Source organism: Salmo trutta, chromosome 26 (genome assembly GCF_901001165.1).
Source record: "Salmo trutta chromosome 26, fSalTru1.1, whole genome shotgun sequence".
Lineage (NCBI taxonomy): Eukaryota > Metazoa > Chordata > Actinopteri > Salmoniformes > Salmonidae > Salmo > Salmo trutta.
Window position 1 is genome coordinate 34,843,064 of NC_042982.1, and position 12,545 is coordinate 34,855,608.

The following is a 12,545-nucleotide window of genomic DNA, read 5'->3' on the forward strand; positions in this document are numbered from 1 at the left end:
CATTGTTAGGACAAAGGAATTTCTCTGTATTATGGGCATGAGGTGTCATAAAACCCCCACATCTTCAGACCCCTAGATCTCTCCTCCTCTGTTGGGGGTTTGGGAGATAATCTGTAGGGTGGTGGTCTCCTGTACCCTGACCTGATCAGGACAGTCATGACATATGGTAGAGGAAAATGTTGAACATGTATTATTATTTTGTGAAATGAATGCTGTAGAAAGGGAGAGATTGTTTCATTGGGTCAGAGAGGTTGGTCAGGAATGGGTGGTATTTTGGGTGGGGGTGATGGGAGTAGTGAGGTTTGTAGGGAATTACATTTTATTAGAAATTCAGGGTTAGTTAAGAGAATATAGTGGTATAGATAGGTTGAGAACAGCCTCACCCTCCAGTACAGTAGGTGGCGGTGTATGCACCTGTCTGTTGGTTGTGATTCGCCAATAAAACGTAAAGAAGAAGAAGTGCATGTCAGAGCAAAAAGCAAGCCACGAGGTCAAAGGAATTGTCCGTCAAGCTCAGAGACAGGATTGTGTCAAGGCACAGATCTGGGAAAAGGTACCAAAACATTTCTGCATCATTGAATGTCCTCAAGACACAGTGGCCTCCATCATTCTTAAATGGAATGAATTTGGAACCACCAAGACTTCCTAGAGCAGGCCACCCGGACAAACTGAGCAATCGGGGGAGAAGGACCTTGGTCAGGGAGGTGACCAATAGCCCGATGGTCACTCTGACAGACCTCTAGAGTTCCTCGGTGGAGATAGGAGAACCTTGCAGAAGGACAACCATCTCTGCAGCACTCCACCAATCAGGCCTTTATGGTAAAGTGGCCAGACGGAAGCCACTCATCAGTAAAAGGCACATGACAGCCAGCTTGGAGTTTGCCGAAAGGCGCCTAAAGGACTCAGACCTTGAGACACAAGATTCTCTGGTCTGATGGAACCAGATTGAACTCTTTGGCCTGAATGCCAAGTGTCACGTCTGGAGGAAACTCACCACCTGGTCAATACCCTCCCTACGGGGAAGCATTATGGTGGCAGCATCATGCTGTGGGGATGTTTTTCAGCGGCAGGGACTGGGAGACCAGTCAGGATCGAGGAAAGATGAATAGAACAAAGAACAGAGAGATCCTTGATGAAAGCCTGCTCAGGACCTCAGACTGGGGTGAAGGTTCACCTTCCAACAGGACAACGACCCTAAGCACACAGCCAAGACAACGCAGGAGTGGCTTCGGGACAAGTCTCTGAATGTCCCTGAGTGGCCCAGCCAGAGCCCGGACTTGAACCTGATCGAACATCTGTGCTGTGCAGCGACGCTCCCCATCCAACCTCCCCAAGTACAGGTGTGGCAAGCTTGTAGCGTCATACCCAAGAAGACTCGAGGCTGTAATCGCTGCCAAAGGTGCTTTAACAAAGTACTGAGCAAAGGGTCTGAATACTTATGTGATATTTCAGTTTTAGATTTATTGTATACATTTGCAACATTTTCTCAAACCTGTTTTTGCTTTGTCATTATGGGATATTGTGTGTAGATTGATGAGGGGGAAAAAACAATTTAATACATTTTAGAATAAGGCTGTAATGTAACAAAATGTAGAAAAAGTCAACCGGTCTGAATACTTTCCGAATGCACTGTATAAACAGTAATGAATACATCATCACAACAACCTATCACTTAGTCTTGAGTTACGTCAGAATGTGAGTGGTTCTCTGAGTGGGCATTATTTCTGCTCTAGCCAAGCTAGTTTAGAAAGATTGACACCATCATAGCAAGGTATTGTTTGCTTTTAGACTAAATGTAACAGACAGGTAAACCCTCAGCTAAGCTACACCACTCATCTGAATAACATGCCATATACCTATACACACATTGCTTTAATGCAGAGTACATGTTAAGTTAAAGACAATATATGTTTAAAATGATCAACTACAATATGATTAAATTTCAATTCTAGAGTGACTGAATATAACCAATCTGATAATTCAGTTAATATGAGCCCTACAGTAAGCTAGACTGGAGCTAACTAGCTTAGATATTTCTTTGCTAGTATTGAGTCAGATTTACATACCTTATAGTACATTAAATGTGTACATAAGATTAGCTTTTCTTCCTTTAAAGGTATTTGATGATGCCGGGCCAGAATCTTAATCAGACACTCAGTTACCACGTGCAGATTGCCAGTTTTGACATCCCTACCCCAGTGAGCTACCCTGTGTTCACCATTGGTCTCCTGCTCTCTCTGTTCTCTGTCTTCTGTAACCTCACCATCATGCTGTTGCTCATCACACAGCGGACTCTCCACAAGCCCATGTTTTACATCCTCTTCAGTCTCCCCCTGAACGACCTGGTAGGAATCAGCTCTATGCTACCAAGGATGTTGGCAGACACTACCCCACGTGCTTTTCAAGCCTTTCCTTGTCACATGTACGGGGGTGGTGTATTTTCCCTACTAGCAGCGATATCAATTGATAGATTTTTTGCCATTTGCAAACCACTGCAATACCCCTCGATCATGACTCCTTTTACACTATGTGTCATTTGATCAGCTGCTTGGGGCCTGGACCTGGCCATGATACTGACCCTGTTTACTCTTCAGTCCAGAGTTAAGAGGTGCAATGCTTACATACTAAATATCCAGTCCAATCCCTCTCTACTTTGCCTCTCATGTGGAGAAGATTTCACAGTTAACAACATTTATGGCTTATCTATGAGAGTGGTTATGCATACAAACGCTGCACCTCGGGCCGTCTCTTACAACAAACATGACAGAATATCGCACCACACAAGGACCAAGCAGCGTGTTCATGAGGTAAAGGAGTTTTGGACATGGGAGGAGATCATGGGAGGACACGAGACCCTTCCTTGGCGGGAGTCGCAGAGGACGCAGGAAGGACAGCGACGACGCCGAGGACCGGGGTCACAGAAACCCCAAGATTATTTTGGGGGAGCACGAGGGGTGGTCGACTGAGCAGCGGGGAGTGCCAGAGCCCGCCTGGGAGTCGATGGAACAGTGTGAGGAAGGATACCGGAGAGAGGGGTTAGCTAGGAGTATGTGGCAACGCAGGCGTTTGGAGGAGCGTGTCATCAGTCCGGTGAAACCTGTGCCGGCTCCACGCACCAGGCCTCCAGTGCGCCTCCCCAGTCCGGTACGTCCTGTGCCAGATCACCACACTCGTCCTGAAGAGCCAGAGACTGTCAGGGAGGCAATGGAGAAGTTGGGAGAGACAGAGATGAGAGAGATGTTGGTCAGGTGTGTTCTGCACAACATTCGACCTGAAGATCCTGTCAGCAGTCTGGTGCGTCATGGGCCAGCTCCCCGCACCCTTCCTGAAGTGTGTGTCAACAGTCCGGTGCCACCTGTGCCGGCTCCACGCACCAGGCCTCCAGTGCACCTCCTCAGCCCAGTACGTCCTGTGCCGGTTCCATGCACTAGGTCTCCAGTGCGCCTCGACAGCCCGGAACCTCCAGCGACGGTTTACAGTCCAGAGCTTCCAGCGATGGTTCACAGTCCAGAGCTTCCAGCGACGGTTCACAGTCCAGAGCTTCCAGAGACGTTCACAGTCCGGAGCTTCCAGCGACGGTTCAGTCCGGAGCTTCCAACGACGGTTCACAGTCCGGAGCTTCCAGTGACGGTCAATGACCCGGAGCCTCCAGTGACGGTCAATGGCCCGGAGCCCAGGCATACCAGGCACGGCGCCCAGTCCAGCTCCATGGCAGGAGCCTTCCTCTGCGCCGGTGCCCAGTCCAGGCACGGCGTCCAGTCCCACTCCAAGGCCGGAGCCTTCCTCTGCGCCGGTGCCCAATCCAGGCACGGCGTCCAGTCCCGCTCCAAGGCCGGAGCCTTCCTCTGTGCCGGTGCCCAGTCCAGGCATGGCGGCCAACCCAGCTCCATGGCCGGAGCCTTCCTCTGCGCCGGTGCCCAGTCCAGGCACGACGTCTAATCCAGCTCCATGGCTGGAGCCCTCCTCTGCATCGTTACCCGGTCCAGGCACGGCATCCAGTACCGCTCCAAGGCCGGAGCCTTCCTCTGCGCCGATGCCCAGTCCAGGCACGGCGTTCAGCCCGGCGCCAGGGCTGAATCCGGGGTCTGGGTGGGGGCTACGACCTGCACCGGAGCCGCTGGTGCACGATGTCTAATATTAAAGAAGTCTCGAGGTATTGTTCGCCTGAGGTAGAGAACCTCATGATAAGCTGTAGACCACACTATCTACCAAGAGAGCTCTCATCTATATTATTTGTTTCTGGGTGAGCAAGAAAATGCTCACGCAGAAGCGGCGCTCCTAGTAGCCAGGGACTTTAATGCAGGCAAACTTAAATCAGTTTGACAAACTTTTTACCAGCATGTCACATGTGCAACCAGAGGGAAAAAAACTCTAGACCACCTTTACTCCACACACAGAGATGCATACAAAGCTCTCCCCTGCCCTCCATTTGGCAAATCTGACCATAATTCTATCATCCTGATGCCTGCTTATAAGCAAAAAGTAAAGCAGAATGTACCAGTGACTCACTCAATACAGAAGTGGTCAGATGGCGCAGGGCTGTTGTGCTAGCACAGACTGGAATATGTTCCGGGATTCATCCAATGGCATTGAGGAGTACACCACCTCAGTCATTGGCTTCATCAATAAGTGCATCGACGACGTTGTCCTCACAGTGACCATACGTACATATCCCAACCAGAAGCCATGGATTACAGGCAACATCTGCATCGAGCTAAAGGCTAGAGCTGCCACTTTCAAGGAGCGGGACAGTAATCCGGACACCTATAAGAAATCCCGCTGTGCCTTCAGACAAACCATCAAACAAGCAAAGCGTCAATACAGGATTAAGATTGAATCCTACTACACCAGCTCTGATGCTGGTCGGATGTGGCAGGGCTTGAAAACTATTACGGACTACAAAGGGAAACACAGACGCCAGCTGCACAGTGACGTGAGTCTACCAGACGAGCTAAATGCCTTTTATGCTCGCTACGAGGCAAGCAACACTGAAGCATGCACAAGAACACTGGTAGCCGATGTGAGCAAGGCCTTTAAACAGGTCAACATTCACAAAGCTGTGGGGCCAGATGGATTACCATGATGTATACTCAAAGCCTGCGTGAACTGGCAAGTGTCTTCACTGACATTTTCAACCTCTCCCTGACTGGGTCTGTAATACCAACATGTTTCAATCAGACCACCATAGTCCCTGTGGCCAAGGTAACCTGCCTAAATGATTACCGCCCCATGGCGCTCATGTTGGTAGCCATGAAGTGCTTTGAAAGGCTGGTCATGGCTCACATCAACAGCATCCTCCCGGATACCCTAGACCCACTTCCTTTTGCATCCCGCCCCGACAGATCCACAGATGACGCAATCTCAGTCGCACTCCACACTGCCCTTTCCCACCTGGACAAAAGGAACACTTATGTGAGAATGCTGTTCATTGACTACAGCTCAGCGTTCAACACCATAGTGCCCACGAAGCTCATCACTAAGCTAAGGACCCTGGGACTAAACACCTCCCTCTGTACCTGGATCCTGGACTTCCTGACGGGCCGCCCCCAGGTGGTAAGAGTAGGTAACAACACATCCGCCACGCTGATCCTCAACACAGGGGGCCCTCAGGGGTGTGTGCTCAGTCCCCTCCTGTACTCCCTGTTCACCCACGACTGCGTGGCCAAACACGACTCCAACACCATCATTAAGTTTGCCGATGACAGAACAGTGGTAGGCCTGATCACCGACAACGATGAGACAGCCTATAGGGAGGAGGTAAGAGAACTGGCAGTGTGGTGCCAGGACAACAACCTCTCCCTCAACGTGAGCAAGACAAAGGAGCTGATCGTGGACTACAGGAAAAGGTGGGCCGAACACTCCCCTGTTAACATCAACGGGGCTGTCGTGGAGCGGGTCGAGAGTTTCAAGTTCCTTGGTGTTCACATCACCAACGATCTATCATGGTCCAAACACACCAAGACAGTCGTGAAGAGGGCACGACAAAACCTTTTCCTCCTCAGGAGAAAAGATTTGGCATGGGTCCCCTGATCTTCAAAACGTTCTACAGCTGCACCACCGGGAGCATCCTGACCGGTTGCATCACCGCTTGGCATGGCAACTGCTCGGCATCTGACCGTAAGGCGCTACAGAGGGTAGTGCGTACGGCCCAGTACATCCTTGAGGCCAAGCTTCCTTTAATCCAGGACCTATATAATAAGCAGTGTCAGAGGAAAGCCCATAAAATTGTCAGAGACTCCAGTCACCCAAGTCATAGACTGTTTTCTCTGCTACCGCACGGCAAGCGGTGCCGGAGCGCCGAGTCTAGGACCAAAAGGCTCCTTAACAGCTTCTACCCCCAAGCCATAAGACTGCAGAACAATTTATCAAATGGTCACTGGACTATTACATAGACCCCCCCATTTGTTTTGTACACTGCTGCTACTCGCTGTTTATTATCTATGCATAGGCACTTTACACCTACCTACATGTACAAATGACCTCTAACCTGTACCCCCGCACACTGACTCGGTACCAGTACCCCCTGCATATAGCCTCGTTATTGTTATGTTATTGTGTTACTTTTTATTATTTTTACTTTAGTTTATTTGGTAAATATTTTCTTAACTCTTCTTGAACTGCACTGTTGGTTAAGGGCTTGTAAGAAACCATTTCACAGTAAGGTCTACACTTCTTGTATTCGGCGCATGTGACAAATACAGTTTGATTTGATTTATTACTCCAATTATATAGGGGATGAAAACAACGGACATCAGAACAGGTGGAGAGAAACAAAAAGATGGCATTCAAGTGAACATTTAATGAATGTCAGCGACGCTCTGGTTTCCTGTGTATCTCAGGGCTCATTGTTATATCTCTTTCTCTAATCATTGGGGGTAAATATAAAATGAATCGCTTTTGGGGCAACAACTTATTCTGCTGATGTGGTGTATCAATAATCTGTCATAGTAACATACTGAATATCTGTTTAATACCTTTCTTATTCTGCTGATGTGGTGTATCAATAATCTGTCATAGTAGCATACCGAATATCTGTTTAATACCTTTCTTATTCTGCTGATGTGGTGTATCAATAATCTGTCATAGTAGCATACCGAATATCTGTTTAAAACCTTTCTTATTCTGCTGATGTGGTGTATCAATAACCTGTCATAGTAGCATACCGAATATCTGTTTAATACCTTTCTTATTCTGCTGATGTGGTGTATCAATAACCTGTCATAGTAGCATTGTCACAGTTGTTGTCGGTGAAGGAGGACCAAAGCGCAGCAGGTATGTGTATGCTCATCTTGCTTTTTAATAAATACAAAATGAACACCAAAATAACAAAGAACGAACGATCAACAGAAACAGTCTGGTAAGGCACAAGGCTAAACACAGAACAATCTCCCACAAAATACAAGACAAACACGCCCAACTAATATAGGACTTCCAATCAAAGGCAACACCAAACAGCTGCCTTCAATTGGAAGTCCACCCCAATTAACCCAACATAGAAACACACTCACTAGACTACACATAGAAATACATAAACATAGACCACAACTCAAAACCCTGAAATAATAAATCAAACGCCCTCCTAACTAACACACCACCCTGAACCACATAAAACAAATACCCTCTGCCACGTCCTGACCAAACTACAATAACAATTAACCCTTATACTGGCCAGGACGTGACAGTACCCCCCCTTAAAGGTGCTAACCCCGGAAGCACCTTAAAAATAAAAAATAAAATAAAAGTGAGGGAAGGGAGGGTGGCTGCCGTCAACGACGGCACTGTGCTACACCCCCCCTCCCCAACCCACCTATATCAGGAGGTGGCTCCGGTTCTGGCCGTTCCAGGCAGTCGGGCCACTCTGGCAGTTCGGAGCAGTCTGGCCAGTCTGGCAGCTCGGGGCAGTCTGACCAGTCTGGCAGATCAGGGCAGTCTGGCAGCTCGGGGCAGTCTGGGCAGTCTGGCAGCTCGGGACAGTCTGGGCAGTCTGGCAGCTCGGGACAGTCTGGGCAGTCTGGCAGCTCGGGACAGTCTGGGCAGTCTGGCAGCTCGGGACAGTCTGGGCAGTCTGGCAGCTCGGGACAGTCTGGGCAGTCTGGCAGCTCGGGACAGTCTGGCAGCTCGGGACAGTCTGGGCAGTCTGGCAGCTCGGGACAGTTTGAGCAGTCTGGCAGCTCGGGACAGTCTGGGCAGTCTGGCAGCTCGGGACAGTCTGGGCAGTCTGGCAGCTCGGGACAGTCTGGGCAGTCCGGCAGCTCGGGACAGTCTGGCCACTCCGGCAGTTCGGGGCAGTCTGGCCACTCCGGCAGTTCAGGGCAGTCTGGCCACTCCGGCAGTTCAGGGCAGTCTGGCCACTCGGGACAGTCTGGCCACTCCGGCAGTTCAGGGCAGTCTGGCCACTCCGGCAGTTCAGGGCAGTCTGGCCACTCCGGCAGTTCAGGGCAGTCTGGCCACTCCGGCAGTTCAGGGCAGTCTGGCCACTCCGGCAGTTCAGGGCAGTCTGGCCACTCCGGCAGTTCAAGGCAGTCTGGCCACTCCGGCAGTTCAGGGCAGTCTGGCCACTCCGGCAGTTCAGGGCAGTCTGGCCAGTCGAGACAGTCTGGCCACTCCGGCAGTTCAGGGCAGTCTGGCCACTCCGGCAGTTCAGGGCAGTCTGGCCACTCCGGCAGTTCAGGGCAGTCTGGCCACTCTGGCGACTGTTGACTGGCGGGCAGCTCTGACGACTGTTGACTGGCGGGCATCTCTGGTGACTGTTGACTGGCGGGCAGCTCTGGTGACTGTTGACTGGCGGGCAGCTCTGGTGACTGTTGACTGGCGGGCAGCTCTGGTGACTGTTGACTGGCGGGCAGCTCTGGTGACTGTTGACTGGCGAGGCTGGGTTCACGCACTTGAAGCCTGGTGCGTGGTGCTGGTACTGGGCGTACCAGATTGTGAACACGCACCTCCAGGCTAGTGCGGGGAGTGGGAACAGGACGAGTCGGACTGGGTTGACGCACTTCCGGGTCCGCACGAGAGACAGGAGCTGGAAACCCAGGGCTATGGAGGCGCACAGTCGGTCTTGATCTTACCTCCTGCACAACCCGCCTTGGCTGGATGGAACTAGTAGCCCTGTACGAGCGGGGTGCTCGTACAGGGCAGACTGGGCTGTGCAGGGGCCTGATGGTAGCCGTGCGTAGAGTGGGAGTTGGGTAGCCTGGTCCTCGGAGGCGTACCGGCGACCAGATGTGCTGCGCAGGCATCCTCCTACCAGGCTGGATGCCCGCTCTAGCACGGCACCTGCGAGGGGCTGGAATAACGCGCACCGGACTGTGCGTGCGTATGGGTGAGATAGTGCGCTCCTCAGCGAAACATGGCGCTCTCCACCTCATACGCTCCTCCATATAACCACGGGTAGCTGGCTTCCGGCTCTTCCTAGGCCTAGCCAAACTACCCGTGTGCCCCCCCAAAAAAATGTATTGGGGGTGCCTCTCATGCTTCTCCCTCAGCGCTTCCAAGGCCTCGTACCTTCGCCTCTCTGCCTTGGCTGCCTCAATTTCCTCCCGTGGGCGACGGTACTCCCCAGCCTGGTGCCAAGGTCCAGCCCCGTCCAGAACTTCCTCCCAGGTCCATCTCTCCTGCCAGTCCAACTCGAACTCCCCTTTCCTCTGCTGCTTGGTCCTTAGTTGGTGGGAGATTCTGTCACGGTTGTCGTCGGTGAAGGAGGACCAAAACGCAGCAGGTATGTGTATGCTCATCTTGCTTTTTAATAAATACAATGTGAACACCAAAATAACAAACGATCAACAAAAACAGTCTGGTAAGGCACAAGGCTAAACACAGAACAATCTCCCACAAAATACATGACAAACACACCCAACTAATATAGGACTTCCAATCAAAGGCAACACCAAACAGCTGCCTTCAATTGGAAGTCCACCCCAATTAACCCAACATAGAAACACACTCACTAGACTACACATAGAAATACATAAACATAGACCACAACTCAAAACCCTGAAATAATAAATCAAACGCCCTCCTAACTAACACACCACCCTGAACCACATAAAACAAATACCCTCTGCCACGTCCTGACCAAACTACAATAACAATTAACCCTTATACTGGCCAGGACGTGACAAGCATACCGAACATCTGTTTAATACCTTTCTCATTCTGCTGATGTGGTGTATCAATAATCTGTCATAGTAGCATACCGAATATCTGTTTAATACCTTTCTTATTCTGCTGATGTGGTGTATCAATAACCTGTCATAGTAGCATACCGAATATCTGTTTAATACCTTTCTTATTCTGCTGATGTGGTGTATCAATAATCTGTCATAGTAGCATACCGAATATCTGTTTAATACCTTTCTTATTCTGCTGATGTGGTGTATCAATAACATGTCATAGTAGCATACCGAATATCTGTTTAATACCTTTCTTATTCTGCTGATGTGGTGTATCAATAATCTGTCATAGTAGCATACCGAATATCTGTTTAATACCTTTCTTATTCTGCTGATGTGGTGTATCAATAACATGTCATAGTAGCATACCGAATATCTGTTTAATACCTTTCTTATTCTGCTGATGTGGTGTATCAATAATCTGTCATAGTAGCATACCGAATATCTGTTTAATACCTTTCTTATTCTGCTGATGTGGTGTATCAATAATCTGTCATAGTAGCATACCGAACATCTGTTTAATACCTTTCTTATTCTGCTGATGTGGTGTATCAATAATCTGTCATAGTAGCATACCGAACATCTGTTTAATACCTTTCTTCCTTGACTTGTTCTGAGATTACTATTCAATCACATTTTGTAAACTGGATATGTTAGGCAGTGGCCTCTATAAAGGTTTGCTTTACTCTTTTATATTTTACTTGATATTATTAATGTATGCATAATTGTTTTTTCATATAGATTGGTATATCGCAAGGTGACCTCAGTGTGGAAAATTATGTCATGTGAAAAAGTAGTCCTGCAATTTCCCAAGTCACCCAGACAGAAACACTTGGTGCTGTGTTATATTGTTCAATAAGCCAAGAAACCCTAAAACACATTATTAATAAGTGTGATTATGAATTATTCAATTGATTATGAACTGCATCAGTCTATGAAAGCCTATTTTGTCTGTGGAGTCGAGCAGACTATGAGACAGCTGTGTGTGTAATTGGTACTCTTACCCAGTCTCAATGACTTAACTAAGGCCTTTAGAAGGCTTTGTGGTTGTGTACTGTTAGGTTACACAGTCCCAGTGCAGTCAAAAACATGATTTTCCTGTGTTTTATATATATTTCCACAGGTTGGGATAATACTGTGAAATTGTGAAAATTATGATAATGCACTTTTAGTGTAAGAGCTATTTGAAAAGACCGCCTGAAAATTCTGCCTGTTTTGGTGGGATGGCGATTTGGCCACCATCCAGTAAATTAGTTAATAGACCAATAAGAAAGAGTTCCAAACCGCTCTGCCAATAACAGCTAATTTTCAGTTTTCCCATCCCCACTCAGACCACTCCCAGACAGTCCGAGCAAAATTCTTGATTGAGAAATTGCTCTTTGCCAAGATGCTATTTTATTTATTTTTGACCATTTTAATTGAAAACAATCACATTAAGGTACTTAACTGTTACCAGGTAATGATTTCACATTGAGATAAAAACAAATAGCTGCATTGGACCTTTAAGTAAGGCCTTTGGATGGTCTTGCGGTTGTGTACTGTTAGGTTAGGAGATGTGACTGTTAGGGGGCAGGTGTTACACAGCTGTGCTTCACAACCGGGACAGCAGCACCACAGAAGCCCTGTTGTCCTGTGGTCAGGGGCTGCGTCTATAATCACAACTAATTATGTTTGGACTCTATGGACTGTCATGATCCGCCCAATCTCCTCTACTTTATATGAGGTACAGTGAAGTGAGTTAGGAGCCTACCCATCTGTAAACATGCTTTTGAAGGTATTGAATTACACTTTGAGCTTAGTCTACAGATAGTCACACTGGCCTCATACACATTGGCCTGTTATAAAGGGATAGTTCACTGGCCTCATACACATTGGCCTGTTATAAAGGAATAGTTCACTGGCCTCATACACATTGGGCTATTATAAAGGGATAGTTCACTGGCCTCATACACATTGGCCTGTTATAAAGGGATAGTTCACTGGCCTCATACACATTGGCCTGTTATAAAGGGATAGTTCACTGGCCTCATACACATTGGCCTGTTATAAAGGGATAGTTCACTGGCCTCATACACACTGGGCTATGGGTTGTTGATAACAGCTGTCTTTCAGGGTGTATCGTTGATAGTGGTTATATTTACCTATATCCAGATCCTGCTCACCTGTGTCATGAATAAGTTGTCTGATGCCCGGAGCAAGGCCATTCAGACATGTGGTACACATCTTGTAGTGTTCTTATTCTTAGAGTTCAACGCCTGCTTTAGCCTGATAGCTCATCGATTCGAGCAAGCAGCCCCTTCCTTGAGGAGGGCTTTTGGAGTATCAGTTATGGTGTTCCCTCCCATTCTCAATCCCCTCATATATGGTCTAAAAACT

The 12,545-nt window shown here is 48.4% G+C and overlaps 1 pseudogene; it reads left to right on the top strand.

The window, feature by feature from the left end:
• The first annotated feature begins 2,126 nt into the window (after nt 1-2,126).
• LOC115163891 (olfactory receptor 52E4-like) lies at nt 2,127-12,545 on the top strand (annotated as a pseudogene).